Source organism: Zea mays, chromosome 9, assembly GCF_902167145.1.
Source record: "Zea mays cultivar B73 chromosome 9, Zm-B73-REFERENCE-NAM-5.0, whole genome shotgun sequence".
NCBI lineage: Eukaryota > Viridiplantae > Streptophyta > Magnoliopsida > Poales > Poaceae > Zea > Zea mays.
This window is the reverse complement of record NC_050104.1, coordinates 122,093,468-122,117,591: the sequence shown is the minus strand read 5'-3', so window position 1 is coordinate 122,117,591 and position 24,124 is coordinate 122,093,468. Positions and strand designations below refer to the sequence as shown.

The 24,124-nt window shown below is 43.9% G+C and overlaps 1 long non-coding RNA gene across 2 annotated transcripts; it reads right to left on the bottom strand.

The window, feature by feature from the left end:
• Positions 1-298: 298 nt before the first annotated feature.
• On the bottom strand, positions 299-5,644 carry LOC103638946 (uncharacterized). Of its 2 annotated transcripts, XR_002265053.1 has the most exons (5): positions 5,532-5,644; positions 5,403-5,426; positions 2,995-3,054; positions 951-1,005; positions 299-827 (listed from the first exon to the last, which is right to left on the bottom strand). It is a non-coding gene; the product is annotated as an uncharacterized lncRNA (long non-coding RNA). The 2 variants fall into 2 exon arrangements; XR_002265052.1 differs by having other exon boundaries at positions 299-1,005.
• Between the last annotated feature and the right edge of the window lie 18,480 nt (positions 5,645-24,124).

The following is a 24,124-nucleotide window of genomic DNA, read 5'->3' as shown; positions in this document are numbered from 1 at the left end:
ACGTTGATGCACTAAGCACTTTTGAAAAAAAAAGAATGAAGGTAGTAAATGAGGCAGACATTGTTCTACATTGCTCTCATCTCAGCAACATGAAAGGGAAGATTTTCATGTAGGCTATCTTTTGAGACCACTCACCATGACTGAACCCGTTGTGGTACGCTCCCGGGAAAGTAACCACAAACTCCTCTGCATTCTGAACTAACCTGTTTGGACACATAAGAACCAACCGCTCATCAACCACCGAAGGTACCAAAGGAAGTCATTCGGTAAAGGAAGGAAGCAGTAGAAAACCACCTACAACAGGGAACCCCTGAATCCACGAGCACTTCAGGGGACATCACCATCGTCTTATCACCCAGCAATGCAAAGGTTTCTGCACCCCAGATCACAATCCCGAAATACAAAATCAAATGACAGTTACAGCAGCAAAGAACAGGGGTGGTAGGAAAATATGTCAGTCATTTTCTCAAAATGATACGAACCCAACCAATAAGCATATAACTGACTGAAACATTGAGAAATTCACATGACACGTGCAGTTGGCACACTCCTGATTTTAGTTTCAGCGGTCTTTGAAACGTAGGGATTTCACCAGAATTGTGAATTTCTTTGAAATGCATGTCGTGGATCAGGGAGTATAAAAATTTCACAGAAATTTGTTTAAGCGGTAGCTCTACCGGAACTATGGCATATTCGATGATAGTCACCTCCTCTCGGGCCTCCTGGTGCTCTTCTTCCGCCACGTCACCAAGTTCGGCGACACGGCCCACGCGGACCGGCTCATCTTCTCATTCCAGGATCCGGATCCAAAACACGCATACACAAATCTATATTAAAAAGGATTATCACCTTTGTGTTGGTCCAGCACCGATGTCCGACCAACACTCTAGCCATATATATTTTCATCAGTTAGCCCATTAACAGGTAGAACAATTGCTTGATATAATTACCTTAGATGAAATAAATTATGTTTTGCTGAGGTCAAAGCATTCTATAGGAAGATACCTGAAAAAGAATAGAAAAATAAGTGTAATGAGACATGCATGTCATTCCAAAGGAAAAATGGCCATAAAAAGAAATTTTTTTCTCTGATTGAATTCACAATCATTAAGTTCTTTGTTCATTCTTGTTCCTGCAATCTCTAAAGGCTGGACTAAAAAGCTGATGCAGGAACTGCTTGAATATGTAAAGCTGTGAAATGAAGTGTGGCACACACGGCCTTAGAGTCTGGCAACAGGCAGACAAAAGGCTACAAGAAAACACCACGAATGTGAAACGGGCGAACTACCCACAAAAGATGTGAATCGTCAGGTTGGGTCTAAAAATTGCACAGTTAAATTCAATGTTCGTTTCCTGAATAAACTAAGATCGGGACAAAAGCACGAATTGCTAATTCTATAGTACAAGAAAACAAAAGCTTCCTTTTCCCCCACTATGTTTCCTTCTATCTAAGATCGGTAATCTGCGTTTTTTTGCCGAGCAGACTCCCATGAGACTCCTGCAACAGATAGCAAGTCTTTATTTTAGTGTGGCAACGATAAATCTATTCAATGTATTTTTAAAATACTTGTCCCTTACACAAATTAAGAGTTTCAGGCTGTTCTTTTTGCGGCGTCTTAAAGCAAATCCAACACGACTATCTTTAGTCTCTTACCAATCCTCGTCCTCATATTTAAACTCCGCTCTGCAAATTAGTGTTTTGTATGGCAATATAGCTAACATATAGGTCTTACAATACAGCAAGCAGGCATGCCTAAAAATATGACAGCATTATTTTCCTATGGGCAAATCTTCCCGCTCAACCGCATGTGCAACGGCAATGGCGCAATAAAGCTCAGCTTCTCCAGATCAAAGAAATCGTGGTCAGCACCTGAAGACTGCAGCTTCTGCGTGGCCGCTAGATGTCAGGAAAGGATCGTCTGCTTGTAGTGTAGATGCAACTGAGGCTGCTGCTCATCTGTGCTTCCACCGCCCAATGGGACGCTTCCTTTTCTTGAGCATTTCCTCGTCGACTGTTTGCGGCATGGGAGCCTGGGAGGAGGCGTCCAGTTCTTGTGCGCTTGTCGTCCGTACTTGTAAAGAAAAAAAAGAGAAAGTATTTCGTACTAACCAGATCAACCCAAAAAATGTTGAGAGATACGTTTCAACATTTTCTATCGTTGCTACAGTAACACGATGAAGAAAATGGCAGCCACAGCTGCTGCGGCTGATAATGCCTCTGAATTTTCCTTGAAAAAATTTGTTCTAGCAAACATAGTGGGTGAACAAACCACATTGAAAACGAAGAAGAGTTCTGAGAAGTGAGATGGATCAGAGTTCCAGCAGATGTAGGAAAAGAAAGAAAAGTGTGGGACAAACAGACACAATGGAGTTCTATTCCAAAAGGTAAACAAAAACTCACTGGTAAACTTCGGACAAACCAAAATATTCCACCTAACACGAATCAATATCCATGGGTGTCTCATCATCATCATCTGCCCCTCATTTAGCCAAAACAAATAGATAATTACAGTTTTCTGAAAACAGATAAACAAGTTTTGGGTTTGAAAAAATGTACAGACGAATCTCAAATACAGAAAATTGTTATATGTACATAATTGTTATATGCCAACAATCATATTCTGTTAAGAACTTCATTCCATTAAAAACAAGTGTGGTTTTCCTGTTATGGACTTGATTCTATTAAATAAATAACAATACAACAAATACAAGAGTTGCGAGAATCCGAGCATATATACAAAACTAAAAGAGAGCCGATTCAAAGATCCATGCATGTATAAAAAGAGAGTAGTTAATAAAAAGAGAATGAGTAGTGCTACAAAAAGTAGAGTTTTCTACATCTTGGATCTGCCGATTCCTAACTGAAAGAGATTGATCCTCTGACATATGAAATATCAGTATGTCATATAATCAATTTGTTGCGTACGATGGAAAAGGGTCTAGCTCAAGTGGGTACAACAACAGCAACATCAAATGGTCTTATAAGGTCGTTACCAGCTGCACGAACAGATATGGTACCTGAATGACCATCTCCAACAACTATCAGTTCATTATCTATTCATGGGATAGACAATACATCAATCACTAATCAAATGATGAAGTTAATGTCCAATGATAAGTATAAAAATATTAACCCAATGGTAACCTGATTTAAACTTGCTTACATGCACTAATGGTTTCCAAATTCACATGCATTTGATTTATAAATAACAAAAAAATTGTTGTTCCGACATGTGATCAAATGATGAAGTTAATGGCAGAGGATAAGTATAAAATATTCGACAAAATAAAAGTGCAGAATGACTACATAAAAACAAACACATATATTATCGACCTCTATCTCACAAATTCTTTGGCAATAACCAATACAAAACTAAATTAACATTTCATTACTTAATATCTGATGGTGGTATGGAGTCTATGTGTGGGCTTCAACAATTTTTAGTGCCCAAACATTTTGAATAAAGCCTCTCCAACTGCTTCAGAAACATAGGGGTAGAACATTACAATTTGTCCCAATTGATACTACATTTCATAATGCCCAACAAATTCAGATCATAAATTACATGGATGAAGATGAAAAAAACACCTGGTTTAGAAGAATATAACTTCTTCCTCAATTCCATTCTACAGGCTACAATGGGAGGTGGGACAGACACTAATGGGGCACCTATTGTTGCAGGGATTGCAAGTTAACTACTCGACTTGTCACAACCCCATTTACATACAAAGGAAGAAAATGAACACTCCGGTCACGAGGAAATTGTATCCTTGATTGTAATTCCAAATAGACAAGTTACTGACTGGTGTATGCCCTAAATACACTCATGACAAACATGTTAATATTTTTTTAACTGGTTGTGATAGCATACTTTTGTCTAATGTAGGTGCCCTATGCTGCTCTACACTTTAGTAGGTCTTTACAATCTAATATTTTGGAAGGAATTCTCCCCTCGTTTAATTAAACTGGTCCTAGCTATACAACCACTACATTTCTTCCTCTAATCTTGTAGAGGTAGAGCCAGTATGACAATGGAGAAGAGAAGAGCAGTGCTTCCAAAGAAAACGACATATGCAAACCTCATGGTTAGTGGAAGTGTAAAACCCAATAGAAAAAAATGAATTAGCTTGTGGCATCTTTTGTTATTGCTAGAGACAGATTTGCTGTAAGGTAGAAGGATCCTAACAGTCAAATAAATAAGCTAGAGAAGGTACACAAGACAGATTAATGTCCAGAAGTTAGTAGCACAGTATCCTATATGACCTAGTTCTGCTACTTGAGCTAATTGCACCATTGCAGACAAACCGGTTGCCTCACTAAGCTATAATGTTGTACAGATCAAGTGGATAAAGCAAAGAGTATGCTAGCAAGTTAATTTGAATTTTGAGTCAAAATACAGAAACCAAAACACTGAAGAGTATGAAAAAGAAAGTGATAGAAAGCAGATACCCTTTCCTTTATGATATAAATTAAGGTGGATGGAGAAACAAACGCATCCATCTTACAAAAATATATGAGGCAAGAGGCTAACACAGGACAAAGTCCACCAAAATTTTAGACATATAACACATATGCCTTATTTCTCTGATAGACAAAAAATACTCATTAACTAATGAAAATGAAACATCTAGATCTCTTTCAGGGAATCAAGAAGTGTGTATTTAAGCAGGGACAAATATATATTATATCCATTAAAATATGCAAAGTTTCTAGATACAATAGTTTTCCTAAACTTGTTTCCCTTGTTAAAATGTTAGAGAGCCAATTTGAGGCAAAGAACATAGATATTCTGATAAAAGAAGAAAGGTGTTAGAAGAAAGGAGCCAATGTCATACCTGTTGGTAGGGGTAGAAACGAGCCGAGCCGAGCTCGGCTCGGCTCGGCTCGCTGCGGCTCGTTCACTCAACGAGCTCGGCTCGGCTCGGCTCGCTCATATGGCGAGCTCGGAAAAGCGGCTCGGCTCGGCTCGCTCCAGGCTCGCGAGCCGGCTCGCCGAGCCAACGAGCCCAGCCATAAATTTAAATCTGCTCTCTAAATTATAATATAAAATCTTAAAAATATTTTAAATAACATATTTTAAATTAGTAAAATAGATATATCACTAATATAATATAGAAAATAGATTATTTTTCTATAGTAATCTCAAATAACATAAATTATTGTCTACTTTGTACTAATATTATATGCTAATTAAGATTTTATGTAACAAATTGTTGTTGGATCGAGCCACGAGCCAGCTCGCGAGCTGCACCGAGCCGAGCCGAGCTGGCTCGCTCTTTTCACGAGCCACAAAAACAGGCTCGGCTCGGGCTCGTTCTAAGCGTCGAGCCGGTCCGAGCCGAGCCGAGCTGCTGCGAGCCCGAGCCAGCTCGTCGAGCTCGAGCTTTTTTTCCAGCCCTACCTGTTGGTGTAACCACCTGCTTTTCTGTAAACAGCAAATGCGTGAACATATCCATCACTACAAATATTAACTATATAATAATTGAAAAACAAAGCAGAACTCATTAAAACCTTAAGATCCTATCAGTACCTGTAATTCGGGATATTAGCTAACTCTAACTTAAGAGGCCTGGTTGGAGTTCACACTTCACGGGGTAAAATAGCAGCCCAACTGGAAAAGAGAAGGTGAGGATTAGAAATCATAAAACACGCTGCGAATTATTATCACAACTGTGTGTTATATGTATCAAGATGTACCAACATTAACGAAAATATTACATGTGTCATGAGCTGTGGAGCAATTGCATCCCAAAAAGTAGGAACATAGTTCTCTCTCATCCATCCACAATAAAGAGAAATTGTCCTCGTAAACCAAAGGGAACAGATGAATATAGATAACTATATTATAAAACTACAAAAAGAGTATACATAACAAAATAAATGCAGTGAACTCATTAGATATTCATGATATCTAAACTCCCTTTGGTTTCCAAAAAATGATAAATGTACATGGACTCGATCTAACAGCGGGCCCAAAAAATGAATTCGAACTTGTGGTTGAATCAACTGATAAATGTATACTGCTAAGGGGCGCGTAATGACATGGACAAAAAAGTGAAACAAACTCTAAAAAGTGATCAGGCAACTTGTTGCGTTTGCAAACATATGTCCCGGTAAATAAGTTTCCACCCAACTGAAACTGTTCTCCAGGCAAAATATACCTTATCGAGTAAAATGCAATAGATTATCTATAAACAATTGATGATGATTTATTAGCAATAAAAAATAAAAGTAAACATGTGATGCAATTCTTCATAATTAACAGTTTCTTCAATTATTTCGGATGTTAAGTTATCATCGACCATATCCCTTCTATGTTGTGTATGGCGATTTTGCATTATCGAATGGAAATGTTGATCCATTGAACCTTCAAGGATATCCGCTGACATATTTAAGGCATCAGCACATACGTTCAAGTTTTCCTGGTGCCAAATAGAATTATATATAATGCATACTATAAATAGCAGAAACGGAATGGGGCATTAGGACATAACAGCAGACCATATCGGTGGTTTGTGGTGTTCGCTAACTTGACAGAACCTATGCAACCAAGTGTAGCAGTAAGATCCAATTGAAACACTAATATTCACAGCAGCATGTTGAATAAAATCACCATATGCAAATACAATTATTGGTCCTTTATTTCAGAAGACAACAAGGATATATGCATTCAAAATATTGTTTTACCTTTTTTAAAAAAAAACTGCACATGATCGTTGTTTTCTGTCAAAGACAATGAGAAGGATATTGTGGAGTCCTACGGGTTCACATTCATAAGCTCTCTGATATTGTCCTTCACATCTCATGCATTATAGAGGCCATACCTACAAGAAAAAGAAGATTAGGTGCTTGTGTAGACTCCAAAGGGTCGATAATATATAGGTGCTTTTGAAGAGTATCAGGGTCATTCTAGTACCTAGATGCAGACAGGCAATAATGTCATAAACGAACTATATAAACAAAACATATGTACAATAGATATGTGTTGTAGATATGTGCAGAAGATGGTGCTATAGTACGATAATCCAATCCCTAATAAAAATTCTCTTTGGGGTCTGAAGCACGTAGCACTTTTAGTTTAATGAGATGGGGCATGAGCTCACCTGTAGAGCTCTTTGTAAATGGAGCACACTTCTATTTCAACAATAATAAGATCGAGTAACTGCACATAGAGCTGAAAATTCGCAAGGATAGGTTTGGCTGAAACCATATATAACCTGGCTCAACTCCAACAATTTCACAGGGAAGGCCATCCGGAACCAGTGCATTGTCATATCTGTAAGGTGCCCTTCCATTGATTAGAATGGCCTCTGGTGCCCCTAGATCCTGAACATCATTCAACATGTTCCTTAGTTCCTACATGGGATAGAATGCTCAAGTTACAAGAGCAATATGCGAAAGCTTATTAAAGTGCTAAGCTAAATATTGTGCAACAAGTCCATTTTTAGTGAATCCATATGTACCGCATTTTTTGTTCTGTAAACTTAAAAATGAAATTAGATCCTTAGATGAATACTATTTTTTGGTGTAAACTTCTACTCCTTGTACAGATATATGCCTGGAAAATCACGAGAGAATTGTGCCAGAGATCAAGAAAAAGTGCAATATTTTCACTAACTATCTCTGAAACAAAAAAGATAAACCATCTCGATTCAATTGAAAACATAAAAACAAAACTCTTATACATCCCTAATGAACAGGGTGATGTCACCATGAGGCTGGTCGAAGGGGAGGGGCATGGTTGTTGACAGGTCGCTGGAGGCTGAGTGACGGGAAGTAGAAGAAATTGCCGATCTGGTCGTTGAGCTAGAATGGGTCATTGTTATGAACATGGCTGAAAATGTGGGAGTAGATCTTATACATCTTCTTAGTGGAGCGCAAGGTCTGGAGGACCTTGGAGGTCACCTTCTTGCCAATGAGGACCACGCTTGGAACCGGAACACACTCGCTCAAGAACGTGTCCCTCACCGCCTCACGAGACCTCTCTCCCCAAATCCTGAACCTATATAATTTCCCGCGCCTCCACCGGCAGCCCGCCTGACCCCGAGTCCCCGAGCCCCCCTGATATACGGCAGGCACGCAGCAGATCGGTCGGGCTCGGCGCCAATCGCGATGGACTTCTCATCCGGCGACGTGAAGGCCGCCGCCGGCGGCGGCGGCATGCCTTCGCTGCTGCGAGGGTGGCGGGAGTTCCGGCGGAGCGGCGCGCCGGCGAGGTTCCTCTGCTTTGAGGACGGAAAGTGGGTCGATGTTGCCGGAGAGACGGCGGTGCAGCTGCGGCGGGTGTTCCAGGAGAGGAGGGTGATGGCCGACGCTTCGTGCGGGGGCAAGGCGTACCTGTTTGACTTCCTCTGCATGGTCAGGATTGACTGAGAGGCTGACCGAGGAGATACTGGGCCGCACGTTGAAGAGGAGGCGCGCTGGGCTGCATGCTGGGCAGTTGGGCCGCACGTCCAATTGCTGGGCTGCACGAACGATAGGACATAGGCGTTGGTATAGGATTTGTTTGATTAGTACCATATCGTCCACTGAGAGAGATGGAACGTAGCTTATAAGTGTTGTTGTGGACCATCCATTGTTCACTCTAACTCCTCCAGCTCTAGCGCTACACTGAGGTGTGTCTTTTTGCTTTTGCGTGGGAGGGTGTGTACCGCCGTTGGGGGGCCCACTTGGCAGAACAGGTCCGGCCGCGGTGCGTGGATCGGATGAATCACAGAAAGCCAGAATGAACGGCTGAGATCACAGAACAGCAGAATGGACGGTTGAGATCACAGGACGGCAGAACGGTAGGGTACCCTTACCGTCTTAATAAGTAGTAGAGATTGACGAGAACAATGGTCGTCGACATGCATGGCCAACCTAGCTTGCTAGTTAACTAATATCTGTTGCATAAAGCTCCTCCTGACCATCTTTTACTCCATCAAACCACTTGATATCTTCGCTTGACGTACTTGATTTCCATGAAATAATATGATCCACTCCATTGCTCCACATGGCTTTCATAGTCCATCGATCATGGCGGGATAGACAGTGGTTACATTATGTAAAGCCCAAATTTTATATAAGGAAAAAGAGAAAGAGAAGGAAAATACTATATAAGGAAAAAATATAAATAAATATATTCTTGTTATAATAGTATTTGAATTTGTTCATTTAGATTAAATGTGAAACTCACAATCAAATTTGAATTCAAATTTGAACTCTAAATCTGAGAATAAAAACAATAAAAAAAGAAAGGTAAACGCCTCGTGGGCCGATTTTCCTTTAGTCGGCCCACCAACGGACTTCCACTAAACCCTCTCCACACGCGCACCGCGGCCACTGCCATCTGGGCCCCATTGTCCAGTCCCCAGGCGCGTGCTCGCGCTCCCTTCTGTCACCGCCACGCGGGCCCGCTCGTCAGCAAGCCCCTTCCACGCGCGCAGACTCATGTTTCTCTGTTTGTGAGCCCCTTCGTCAGGAGCATCTGTAGGAAACGGGTGACGCCTAAGAGGGGGGGGGGTGAATTAGGACTTCTAAAACTTTTACTAAACTAGGCCACAAATAAATCCCTAGAGCAAAACCTATGCAAATAATCAAAACTAGAATGTGCAAACTAGGTTTTGTCTAAGTGTTGCTATCTCTACCGCAAAAGGCTAAGTTTCAATCTACACTAAATAAGTATGACTACAAGATTGAAACTTAAATGCTTAATATAAATGCGGAATGTAAAGAGCTAAGTAGAGAAGCAAACTCTCGTGGATGACGCCGGTATTTTTACCGAGGTATCCGGAACCGCGCAAGGTCCCGACTAATCCTCGTTGGTGCCCCTACGCAAAGGGTAGCCCACGCGAGGGCCAAGCACCACGGTCGAGTAACTCCGTAGAGAGCCGCGGGCCTTCTCCACGCACAAGTGGTGCTCCGCTTCCGGCTCCTCTCGGACGCTCCCCGCCGTCTCCACTATCGAGCTTCCGGCCGAAACGCCGCGGGCCTCGTTCCCTCCGGTACACGGTGGCGGCCGTGACACAAACGCGGTTGTCACGGTCTCGCAAGACTCTCGCCCCACTCGGTACAATTACAACGGCTCACGCAAGAGCCGAGGGGTTGTGAGGTTTATCTAAACTCACTCAACTAACTAGGATTCACCTAGAGCAAGCGCTAAAGCGGTCTAACTAACCTAAGCACTTCGCAAAGCACCTACGCTAATCACCGAGTGATTCTATTAAGCACTTGGGTGTTTGAGCACTTGGAAATATGCACTATGTGTATTGGAATGTTGCTTGGGCTCTCACACTTGAGAATGGCCGGTTGGGGTGGTATTTATAGCCTCCACACCCCCAACTAGCCGTTGAACAGAAAGCAGCAGCTTTCTGTCGTCGGGTGCACCGGACAGTCCGGTGCACCACCGGACACTGAACAGTAGATGTCCGGTGCACGCCACGTCAGCCGACCGTTGGCGCCTGTAGCAGTCGACCGTTGGATCCGACCGTTGCCTTTCTGCCCGTTGGCACACCGGACAGTCCGGTGCACACCGGACAGTCCGGTGCTACAGCCAGAGAGCGCCTGTCTGTGGCCTCTCTGCGCAGACTGTCCGGTGCCTCACCGGACAGTCCGGTGCACACCGGACACCGATGTCCGGTGCGCCACCTGGCGCTGGCTGACAACCCTCGTCTTGGATTTCTTCGCTGATTTCTTCGGGCTTCTTTGTTCTTGAGTGTTGGACTCCTATGCATCTTTTTATGTCTTCTTTTGAGGTGTTGCATCCTCATTGCCTTGGTCCAATTCTCTTCGCATCCTGTGAACTACAAACACAAACACTAGAAAACTTATTAGTTCACGGATTGTGTTGTTCATCAAACACCAAAACTCAATTAGCCAAATGGCCCGGGGTCCATTTTCCTTACAATCTCCCCCTTTTTGGTGATTGATGACAACACAACCAAAGCAAGCAAATAATACAAGTATTTGAGTGAAAATATGCAATCTACTTGCTAGGATGCATGATTGTCCCCACAATGTGATATTATGGACTTAAGCCTCCCCCTAACTCCATAATTCACTTACTTCCTATTTTTGGACCAAATAACCAAAACCACTTAAAAAGCCATTTGTAGATATAAAATTTTAAATTTGTGGTGTTTGGTGTTTGATATAGTTTTCATTGCTTTGGCCCCTAAACTTCTCCCCCTTTGGCATCAACCACCGAAAAGGAAGACATTAAAAGCAAGTAGGAAGTAAAAGCTTGCCCTCAACAAGAATGATATCATTAGAAGGATATTAAATTAAGCCATGAAAGATACCACTTGTAGATCATTAAAGATACCATGTGTAGGAATTTCTCAAAAGATTACTCCCCCTAAATGAGTATTCTCCTTTTAGAAAGAGTCTTTCTCCCCCTTTAGAGATGAAGAAATACTCCCCCTGACAGAGATCCTCTACTTAGGAAAAAGCAGGTGAAAATTAGAGGTGCAAGACATGATTTGAAAAGACTAACTTCCCTTATGCATAGGTAACAGAATATGAGTTAACCACTTATGCATTTTTAGCAACATGGAAGCATATGATATGAAATATAGTCTAATCAAATATTGGAGAAGACATGTAAATGATACTGAAGGTAATCTCAAAAGATACCAATTGAAGATCAATGGCGAGCTTGAGAGACATGAGAGTTCTTGGAGATTTTGCAGTGGAAGATTGTTGTCTTTCTCCGGGGACTTCATTTTCCTTACAATGAGACTATCACATAAAATAGACTTGAAAAGGTGTTAGTCTCAAAGTGTTAGATTATAGAGTAACCTCCCCCTAAAGGTGTGCATACAAGTTTTGAATACTTGTAGGAGACATGCACTTTGATTTGATATCAAGAGGGGCAAATTATCCATAATCCTAACTTTGGCACATATAAGTTAAATGATACACTTTGTAGAAATCAAAATTTTCAATTGATGCATCATTTACTATGGAGTGATATAAAAGCTATGTGCCGTGCTTAAATAAACATTTTAAGCCATGTAGGTTTGCTTAAGAGTATGAATTAAGAACAAGCAATCCTACCATTTGATTTACCTAGTATGCATGATTTTAAACAAAAATACATAACAAATGTAATACTAGGCAAGAAAGGTAAACTAGATAAAAGATAAATAAATACCAATTGTGAAAACAAAGAATACAATAAAACTAGTTACCTTAGTCATGGGTGGGAAATTTGGGTTCAAAGTTTTTACTAACCCACTTGGCAATAAACTTGATCCAATATGATGCATCCCATGATATACATCCTGATTTGCCAAGTCTCCAAATTTCCCGAGGACCTTCGGTCCACTCACTTCCCTTTCGGGATCCAAACCTTCTTGGTGCTTTTCATGGTTGAAATTATCTCCTTTGGCACCCAGATGCGTTTGGCCCCTTTTCCTTTGTTGGCTTGCTTGTTGGCCTTGATTGCTATCACCTTTCCGTTCTTTTTCTTCTTGATCAAATATGGTGTAGCATCCTTTTTGTTCACCTTTTTGATGTAGGTGTTGGAGATTTTGCTTGATGGCTTTTGCTTGAGCTTTTGCCTTTGTTTATCCCCGGTCATCGCCTTGCATTGGAAAGACTTGTGGCCTTCTATGTGGCATAGCCTACAAATCACAGTTTCTCCCTCTACAGGCTTGTTCACTCCCGCAGTGGTGTTATCCTGTGGAGGTCGGATTTGTTTGGCTTTGCCTTTCTTGTCATACAAAGCCTTGCCAAGACGAGCCACTTCTTGCTTTAATTGTTCATTTTCCTTTGCAACCTCATCCGAGCAAGTTTCTACAACAATATTCTCAACAACTTGGTTGCAAGGGTTAGAATCATCAATTAAATCAAAGCAGGAAGTAGAAGCATCTTTCTTAATTATTTCAGGCATTTCAATTAAAGATGCTGCTGGGGCGCTACCAATGTTTTCTAGCTTAGTAGTTAGCTCATTATTGTGTATGCTAAGAATTTCCATTTTCTCTAGCAAATTTTCAATAGCTTCTTGGGAGCTAGCTAACTTAGCCTTAAGTTTTTCATTCTTTTTAATAAGGCTATCATCGGTAACAGTGGATGGAGCACTAGATTCCAATAGCTCAATTTTAGTTGATAGCTCACTATTTAAGTTTGCAAAAGTTTCAAATTTTTCTAGCAAACCTTTGTAATCATTTTGAGAGCTAACCAACTTATTTTTCAAAGTTTTAAGTTGAGCTTTTTGCTTAGTGCAAACATCCTGGAAAAAATTAACGGCTTCCGCAAGCTCTTCTAGAGAGGCCTTTCCCTCACCTTCATCATCACTACTACTTTCATCACTAGAGGATGGAATGCTTTTGTTACCTCTTGCCATAAGGCATTTGTGTGATGACCGTGATGATCGTGACGAGGACCGGTGGCTGCGCGTCCTTGGAGGTTCATCTTCACTTGAAGAATCATCCCAAGTTCTAACACTTGTTAGGGCCTTGCCTTTGCTCCTCTCCTTTTTGGGTTTGGCCATATTTGGACAGTTGTCCCTGAAGTGGCCCTTCTCCCCACATGCGAAGCATCCTCTCTTCCTTTGCTTTTTCCTGTCAATGTTAAAGAGAAGATCCTCGACCTGCAGGGGTACACCCATTAGATTAATCTTGCGGATCATCCTCATTACCTTTCCGACGCGTCGGATTGTTTCTTCGTCCTCGGAGGATGATGTGCACGGTTGATTATCTTCATCATCATCACTTTCTTCTTCTTCCTCCTCTTCTTCGCTTGAGGAACTTGGAGTGGGAGCCTTCCTTTTGCCCTTCCTTTCATCACATGCAAAAGCATATGGCTTTGAGGAAGTTGGCTCCTCTCCCCGACTCATTTTTCGCGATATCTCAAAGGCCGCGATTTTCCCAATCACAATGGTCGGGGTCATGTTGCTCAAGTCCTCCATGTTGTGAAGGATGGTGATGATGCTCCCATATCTTTGTTGTGGTAGCAGGGAGATAATCTTCCTCACAATGTCCGCATCACCTAGCTTATTAATGCCAATAGAGTTGAGCTCATTGATTATTAGATTCAAACGAGAATACATGTCTCTAACAAGCTCATCATCTTTCATGGCAAAGGAATTATACTCATTTAGGACTAGGCAATGTTTTTGCTCACGGACATTTGATGTGCCGTCATGGAGCTCATGCAATTTTAGCCAAATCTCATTAGCAGTTTTCAAGGTAAATACTTGATTAAAAATATCCATGCTAAGAGATTCATACAAGCAATTTTTGGCTCTAGCATTTAAATGGATTTCTTTTTCCTCACTCGTGGTGGGTTTCTCGGGATTCTTGGGAGGTTTCATCCCATCACGAGTGACTCTCCAAACACCTAGATCAACGACCTCTAGGTAACAAGCCATTCTAGCACTATAATATGGGAAGTTAGTGCCGTCGAAGTGTGGTGGCCTATGGGTATCCATCCCTTCCTCTAAAAAGCGTCGGCTCTTTTAGCGGTGAAGCTAAAGCGTTTCAAATGAGCCAAACCGTGCCTCTGATACCAATTGTAGGAAACGGGTGACGCCTAAGAGGGGGGGGGGTGAATTAGGACTTCTAAAACTTTTACTAAACTAGGCCACAAATAAATCCCTAGAGCAAAACCTATGCAAATAATCAAAACTAGAATGTGCAAACTAGGTTTTGTCTAAGTGTTGCTATCTCTACCGCAAAAGGCTAAGTTTCAATCTACACTAAATAAGTATGACTACAAGATTGAAACTTAAATGCTTAATATAAATGCGGAATGTAAAGAGCTAAGTAGAGAAGCAAACTCTCGTGGATGACGCCGGTATTTTTACCGAGGTATCCGGAACTGCGCAAGGTCCCGACTAATCCTCGTTGGTGCCCCTACGCAAAGGGTAGCCCACGCGAGGGCCAAGCACCACGGTCGAGTAACTCCGTAGAGAGCCGCGGGCCTTCTCCACGCACAAGTGGTGCTCCGCTTCCGGCTCCTCTCGGACGCTCCCCGCCGTCTCCACTATCGAGCTTCCGGCCGAAACGCCGCGGGCCTCGTTCCCTCCGGTACACGGTGGCGGCCGTGACACAAACGCGGTTGTCACGGTCTCGCAAGACTCTCGCCCCACTCGGTACAATTACAACGGCTCACGCAAGAGCCGAGGGGTTGTGAGGTTTATCTAAACTCACTCAACTAACTAGGATTCACCTAGAGCAAGCGCTAAAGCGGTCTAACTAACCTAAGCACTTCGCAAAGCACCTACGCTAATCACCGAGTGATTCTATTAAGCACTTGGGTGTTTGAGCACTTGGAAATATGCACTATGTGTATTGGAATGTTGCTTGGGCTCTCACACTTGAGAATGGCCGGTTGGGGTGGTATTTATAGCCTCCACACCCCCAACTAGCCGTTGAACAGAAAGCAGCAGCTTTCTGTAGTCGGGTGCACCGGACAGTCCGGTGCACCACCGGACACTGAACAGTAGATGTCCGGTGCACGCCACGTCAGCCGACCGTTGGCGCCTGTAGCAGTCGACCGTTGGATCCGACCGTTGCCTTTCTGCCCGTTGGCACACCGGACAGTCCGGTGCACACCGGACAGTCCGGTGCTACAGCCAGAGAGCGTCTGTCTGTGGCCTCTCTGCGCAGACTGTCTGGTGCCTCACCGGACAGTCCGGTGCACACCGGACACCGATGTCCGGTGCGCCACCTGGCGCTGGCTGACAGCCCTCGTCTTGGATTTCTTCGCTGATTTCTTCGGGCTTCTTTGTTATTGAGTGTTGGACTCCTATGCATCTTTTTATGTCTTCTTTTGAGGTGTTGCATCCTCATTGCCTTGGTCCAATTCTCTTCGCATCCTGTGAACTACAAACACAAACACTAGAAAACTTATTAGTTCACGGATTGTGTTATTCATCAAACACCAAAACTCAATTAGCCAAATGGCCCGGGGTCCATTTTCCTTACAGCATCTTCCCCACCGAAACAGACGCAGCGATTTCTCTGCGGTCCGTTTCGCCGGGATCTTCCGCAGCTTTCGAATCTCGCCAGCTCTCCCGTATTCCTCGCCTGGTCAGTCCATGCGCGGTCTCACCCTGTACCACTGCGTGTGGGCCCATGTGTTAGAGTCTCCCTTGTCCCAGCTTTCTTCTCGCGCTCAACAAACCCCGCCGGATTCACCCTCGTCCGTCGCGGCAGACCGAGGATTCCAGAACCGAATGTTGACTCTCCACAACTATAAAACCAACCCCCGAGACCCTCTCTCTCTTCCTCCATCGATTTCTACCGGACCTCAATGGGAGCTCGGAACAGGGCACTGGGCACGATGTGGTGGGCGTCGTGGCGGGCGAAACCAAGGGATGTCGCCGTCGCCATGGCCGAAATCCGCGCCGCGCGAGGACTCCCACACCGTAGAGCGACTCTCCCTCGCATTACCCTGCCGACTCAAAGTGCCCAGACTCCCTTCCCTCGAGCGCCATTCTAGCCGAGAGAGGAAGCAGCGCCGCCGCCGACCCGGTTTCGTGTGCACCGCCGTCGCGTCCACGATTTCGGCCCTGTGAGTCTCGCCGTGCGTCGGGGATTGAACCGGGGTGCTCCCTGCTGAGGATTGACGACCGGAGCCCTCGAATTTCGTCGCCGTGGTGCGAACTCCGCCGCGCGTCCGCCAAACTCCGTGGAGCGGTTCGTCCGGTGCCTGAATCAAGGTAAGAACCCATCCATCTAGTTCGCTTTATGCTTCTATACGCATAACACTGGGGGAATTTGGCTACGGGGCCTGGTTTGTGCGCGTACAGTGTGCTCCGACGGAGCTCCGCCGTTGTATGTGGGCGCGCCACCGTGGCTCGGTCTGGGAGGGAGGAGGACGACTCGTTGGCCGTTGATTCCCATGTGGACGGCTAGGAATAGATCTCGTGCGTTTGATGCCTAAGTCGTTGATCCGTGCGCGTGCGGCTGGGATTAGTTGGCGTATACCCATTCGATACATCAAATCCTTGACGTCAACCAGCGATCGAACGGTTTTGGAGTCACGTGATGCTCTGACCGTGGATCCCAGATCCAAGGGCTGATAGTGCATACTGGTTCAAGGAAAGTAGCATCTAATCTGGGCGGTTGGAGCACGATCGGTCGGCCAGTAGTATTCCATACCCCTTCGGCTGTTATGTTTTGCACATGAGCCCCTGTCCTTTGAGGTATTCAACCCACCGTCCTCACGGGAATAGTCTGAGTCTGGTAGAGTTTTGCAAATTTAACCCTGGGCTCTCTGATATTAGTGTCCTCGGTCCAGAACATTTAGGATATTCATAAATTAATTCAGAAACTGATTTTTAGATTAAAAATAAATCAAGAAACTTGTTTAATTTGTATTAAATCCATTTTAACTCCAAATTAATTCATTCTAGTTGCATTAGACTTGTAATAATATTGTTTATCATCCAGTAACTTTATTTTGTTATGAAACCTAAACTGAAATTTTGTACTTAATTTCTTTTATACACCACTATTAAATATTTAGAAATTCGTATCTCAATAATCGTAACTCCATTTTGATCCATTCTAGTTGCGTTAGTATCACAATAATATTTATTATCATCTGGTAACTTTGTTTTATCATTAAATATAGGTTAAACTATTGCACTTAGTCTATTCTACATTTAACCACGTGGATCTTCGAAAAATCATAACTTGGTAATCGTAGCTCCGAATGTAGTAATTCTTGTTCCCACGATCTCGTAGCAACGCGTAGATTATTATTACGCAGTTTATTCTTATGATTAGTGTAATGTTAATTTTTGTCTATACCATGTTTGTCTGTATTGCTACGTTTAGCAGTGAGGACACTTGTCATCTGAAGATCATCCTGGTACCTGGAATCTCAAGTCCCAGGCAAGTTGTGCCCTTGATCACTTCTTTTACCCACTCATGTTCTGATTAATCATAATGATCTGCATAGGTTAATTGTGATGGGACCCAATAGGTCACCCTAGTTTGACTATCTTTATGCCTTGTTTACCAATAAACTTCTGGGTAGTACTTGCTAGTGCTTTATGTGGATTTGGGCACTGAGATACACATTATTCATGATTATACTTTTGTTATCTGTTGTTATTTACTGTTCATGATAAGATCATTATGTTAATTGGAACTTGGAGCGACCACCCGGGAAAACAGTGCTACCACAAGGGTTTATGGACGCCCTTGGCTGATTAATTAGGAAAGCTAGTGGAGGACTACTGAAAGTCGCCTAGAGGGGGGGTGAATAGGGCGAAACTGAAATTTACAAAGTTAATCACAACTACAAGCCGGGTTAGCGTTAGAAATATAATCGAGTCCGCGAGAGAGGGTGCAAAACAAATCGCAAGCGAATAAAGAGTGTGACACGCGGATTTGTTTTACCGAGGTTCGGTTCTCGCAAACCTACTCCCCGTTGAGGAGGCCACAAAGGCCGGGTCTTTTTCAACCCCTTGAGAGCACCTAGAGGGGGGGGGTGAATAGGTGATCCTGTGAAACTTAAACTTATAGCCACAAAAACTTGTTAAGTGTTAGCACAATAATCGCCAAGTGGCTAGAGATGAGTCTCAACAAAACACAATACCACAAAAGATCAACACAGAGAAGACACAGTGGTTTATCCCGTGGTTCGGCCAAGACCAACGCTTGCCTACTCCACGTTGTGGCGTCCCAACGGACGAGGGTTGCAGTCAACCCCTCTCAAGCGGTCCAAAGACCCACTTGAATACCACGGTGTTTTGCTTGCTTTTTCTCAATCCCGTTTGCGAGGAATCTCCACAAGTTGGAGCCTCTCGCCCTTACAATTGAAGTTCACAAAGAACACAGAGCAAAGGGGGAATGAGCAACGCACACAAGACTTCAAAAGATCAGAGCAGCAACACGCACACAAGTTGCAACAAGAGCTCGCAACACAACTCAAAGAGTTCGCAACTCAACAAGAGCTCTAGATGCTATCACGATGAAACGAATGCGTGAGATCGATGTCTTGGTGCTTAGGAATGTTGTAGGAATGCTGGGTGTTCTCCTCCATGCGCCTAGGGGTCCCTTTTATAGCCCCAAGGCAGCTAGGAGCCGTTGAGAACAAATCTGGAAGGCCATCCTTGCCTTCTGTCATCGGGCGCACCGGACAGTCCGGTGCACACCGGACAGTGTCCGGTGCCCGATTCCTTTCCTTAAATGGCGAAGCCGACCGTTGCAGATCTGGAAGTCGTTGGCGCACCGGACATGTCCGGTGCACACCAGACAGTCCGGTGCCCCCTTCCGACCGTTGGCTTGGCCACGTGTCGCGCGCAGAATCCGTGGCCGACCGTTGGCCCGGCCGACCGTTGGCTCACCGGACAGTCCGGTGCACACCGGACAGTCCGGTGAATTTTAGCCGTACGCCGTCAGCAAATTCCCGAGAGCGGCCTCTTCGGCCGAGGCAGCCTGGCGCACCGGACACTGTCCGGTGCACCACCGGACACAGTCCGGTGCCCCAGATCGAAACAGCCACTTGGCTGTACACAGCCAACTCTCCTCTTTTCTTCTTCTTCCTGTTTCTGATACTTAGACAAGTATATTAGTACACAAAACCAATATACTAAGACTTAGAAACATACCTTAGCTCTTGATTTTCACTTTGTTCATCCATGGGCATAAATTCACATTTAAGCACTTGAGTTGGCACTCAATCACCAAAATACTTAGAAATGGCCCAAAGGCACATTTCCCTTTCAATCTCCCCCTTTTTGGTGATTTATGCCAACACAACATAAAGCAACTAGAACAAGTGCAAAATCACTTCAACTAAAACTCAAATAGATTTTGATTCAATTTTGGCATATATGGATCATCCTTTGCCACCACTTGGTTTGTTTTTGCAAATCAAACTCAAATCTCTATCTCTAAGTCAAACACACATGTTGAAGCATATAGAGAGTTATCCCAAAAGAGATTGATCAAAGATTTCAAAAACTTCCCCCTTTTTTTTCATAATCAACACTTCTCCCCACAAGAGGCCAACTTTTGACAAAAGAGACAATACAAGAGTTTTGCCAAACCAAAAGCTCTATTCTACTATTTTCAAAGTTTCTCAAGTGGTAGCTGATCCATCTATTGCTTTGGCCTTTATTTTCTCCCCCTTTGGCATCAAGCACCAAAACGGGATCAATCTTGGCCCTTTAACCCCATTGCCTCACCAAAATCTTCAATTAAGAGTACAAAGGCAATAAGATCATAGAGATGAACTTGGAATAAGTTACCCTCTCATCGGAGTGCAGTGGAAGTCTTGCATGGTCCAAGTTCACCTTTCCCTTTCAATCCACCTTCGAGACTAAATCAAGCAAACTCAAGCAAATGGTTAGTCTCAAAGGGTCAAGTTGTAGCACATCTCCCCCTAAATGTGTGCATCACTTGCAAAAAGGACTTATGAGGTCCAGGGAGTGTTTGTACAACTTGAGCACCACAATAAGCAACAAAATGCAGAATGAACATGATCAAAAGCATAAATACATGTATGCTACAATTCAATCCAAGTTCCGCGAATCTAAGACATTTAGTTCACTACGCAGCCTGCAAAAGGTCTTCTCATCTAGAGGCTTGGTAAAGATATCGGCTAGCTGGTTCTCGGTGCTAACATGAAACACTTCGATATCTCCCTTTTGCTGGTGGTCTCTCAAAAAGTGATGCCGGATGTCTATGTGCTTTGTGCGGCTGTGCTCAACAGGATTCTCCGCCATGCGGATAGCACTCTCATTATCACATAGAAGTGGGACTTTGCTCAGATTGTAGCCAAAGTCCCTGAGGGTTTGCCTCATCCAAAGTAGTTGCGCGCAACACTGTCCTGCGGCAACGTACTCGGCCTCAGCGGTGGATAGGGCAACGGAGGTTTGTTTCTTAGAGTTCCACGACACCAGGGACCTTCCTAAGAATTGGCACGTCCCTGATGTACTCTTCCTATCGACCTTACACCCAGCATAGTCGGAGTCTGAGTATCCAACCAAGTCAAAGGTAGACCCCTTTGGATACCAGAGCCCGAAGCAAGGCGTAGCAACCAAATATCTAAGAATTCGCTTCACCGCCACTAAGTGACATTCCTTAGGATCGGATTGAAATCTAGCACACATGCATACGCTAAGCATAATATCCGGTCTACTAGCACATAAATAAAGTAAAGACCCTATCATTGACCGGTATGCTTTTTGATCAACGGACTTACCTCCTTTGTTGAGGTCGGTGTGTCCGTCGGTCCCCATCGGAGTCTTTGCGGGCTTGGCGTCCTTCATCCCAAACCGCTTCAGCAAGTCTTGTGTGTACTTCGTTTGGGAGATGAAGGTGTCGTCCTTGAGTTGCTTCACTTGGAACCCAAGGAAGTAGTTCAACTCGCCCATCATCGACATCTCGAATTTCTGCGTCATCACCCTGCTAAACTCTTCACAAGACTTTTGGTTAGTAGAACCAAATATTATGTCATCGACATAAATTTGGCACACAAACAAATCACCATCGCATGTCTTAGTGAACAGAGTTGGATCGGCTTTCCCAACCTTGAAAGCATTAGCAAGTAAAAAGTCTCTAAGGCATTCATACCATGCTCTTGGGGCTTGCTTAAGTCCATAGAGCGCCTTAGAGAGCTTACACACGTGGTCGGGGTACCGTTCATCCTCGAAGCCAGGGGGTTGCTCCACGTACACCTCCTCCTTGATTGGCCCGTTGAGGAAAGCGCTCTTCACATCCATTTGGAACAACCTGAAAGAATGGTGAGCGGCATATGCTAGCAAGATACGAATTGATTCTAGCCTAGCCACAGGAGCAAACGTCTCCTCAAAGTCCAAACCTGCGACTTGGGCATAACCTTTTGCCACAAGTCGAGCCTTGTTCCTCGTCACCACCCCGTGCTCGTCCTGTTTGTTGCGGAACACCCACTTGGTTCCCACAACATTTTGCTTGGGACGAGGCACCAGTGTCCAAACTTCATTGCGCTTGAAGTTGTTGAGCTCCTCCTGCATGGCCAACACCCAGTCCGGATCTAGCAAGGCCTCCTCTACCCTGAAAGGCTCAATAGAAGAGACAAAGGAGTAATGCTCACAAAAATTAACTAATCTAGATCGAGTAGTTACTCCCTTACTAATGTCACCCAAAATTTGGTCGACAGGATGATCCCTTTGAATCACCGCTCGGACTTGGGTTGGAGGTGCCGGTTGCGCATCTTCCTCCATCACATGATCATCTTGTGCTCCCCCTTGATCACACGCCTCCTGTTGATGAACCTGTTCATCATCTTGAGTTGGGGGTTGCACCATAGTTGAGGAAGAAGGTTGATCTTGCTCCAATTGTTCCTGTGGTCGCACATCACCAATCGCCATGGTGCGCATAGCGGCCGTTGGAACGTCTTCTTCATCTACATCATCAAGATCAACAACTTGCTCTCTTGGAGAGCCATTAGTCTCATCAAATACAACGTCGCTAGAGACTTCAACCAAACCCGATGATTTGTTGAAGACTCTATACGCCTTTGTATTTGAGTCATAACCTAACAAAAACCCTTCTACTGCTTTGGGAGCAAATTTAGAATTTCTACCCTTCTTCACTAGAATGTAGCACTTGCTCCCAAATACACGAAAGTACGATACATTGGGTTTGTTACCGGTTAGAAGCTCATATGACGTCTTCTTGAGGAGACGGTGAAGGTAGACCCTGTTGATAGCGTGGCAAGCCGTGTTCACGGCTTCCGACCAAAAACGCTCGGGGGTCTTGAATTCTCCAAGCATAGTCCTCGCCATGTCGATTAGCGTCCTGTTCTTCCTCTCTACCACACCATTTTGCTGTGGTGTGTAGGGAGCGGAGAACTCGTGCTTGATCCCTTCCTCCTCAAGGAACTCTTCCACTTGAAGGTTCTTGAACTCCGACCCGTTGTCGCTCCTTATCTTCTTCACCTTGAGCTCAAACTCATTTTGAGCTCTCCTGAGGAAGCGCTTGAGGGTCCCTTGGGTTTCAGACTTATCCTGCAAAAAGAACACCCAAGTGAAGCGGGAAAAGTCATCAACAATAACTAGACCATACTTACTTCCTCCTATGCTCAGATAGGCGACGGGTCCGAAGAGGTCCATGCGTAGCAGCTCCAGGGGTCTTGATGTGGTCATCACATTCTTGCTGTGATGTGCTCCTCCCACTTGTTTACCTGCTTGACAAGCTGCACAAGGTCTATCTTTTTCGAATTGTACGTTAGTCAAACCTATCACGTGTTCTCCCTTTAGAAGCTTGTGAAGGTTCTTCATCCCCACATGTGCTAAGCGGCGATGCCACAGCCAGCCCATGCTAGTCTTAGCTATTAAGCATGCATCTAGACCGGCCTCTTCTTTTGCAAAATCAACTAGGTAAAGTTTGCCGTCTAATACACCCTTAAAAGCTAGTGAACCATCACATCTTCTAAAGACAGACACATCTACATTTGTAAATAGACAGTTATACCCCATGTTGCATAATTGACTAACAGATAGCAAATTATATCCAAGAGACTCTACTAAAAACACATTAGAGATAGAGTGCTCATTAGAAATTGCAATTTTACCTAACCCTTTTACCTTGCCTTGATTCCCATCACCGAATATAATTGAATCTTGGGAATCCTTATTCTTGACGTAGGAGGTGAACATCTTCTTCTCCCCCGTCATATGGTTTGTGCATCCGCTATCAATAATCCAGCTTGAACCCCCGGATGCATAAACCTGCAAGGCAAATTTAGGCTTGGGACTTAGGTACCCAACTCTTGTTGGGTCCTACAAGGTTAGTGCAAATATCCTTAGGGACCCAAATGCAAGTTTTGTCTCCCTTGCATTTTGCCCCTAACTTCCTGGCAACAATTTTCCTATCCTTTCTACAAATAGCAAAGGAAGCATTTAAAGCACAATAGATTGTAGAAGGTTCATTCACTACTTTCCTAGGAGCATGAATAATATTCCTTTTAGGCACATGATGAATAGCATTTCTCCTACCAACATTTCTATCATGCACATAAGAAGAGCTAGAAGCAAACATGACATGAGAATCAAAGGCATTATATGCATTACAACTCCTATAAGCATTTCTAGGTTGTATTCTATCATGATACATAAAAGCATGGTTCCTTTTAGTATTACTTGCCATAGGGGCCTTCCCTTTCTCCTTGGTGGAGATGGGAGCCTTATGGCTT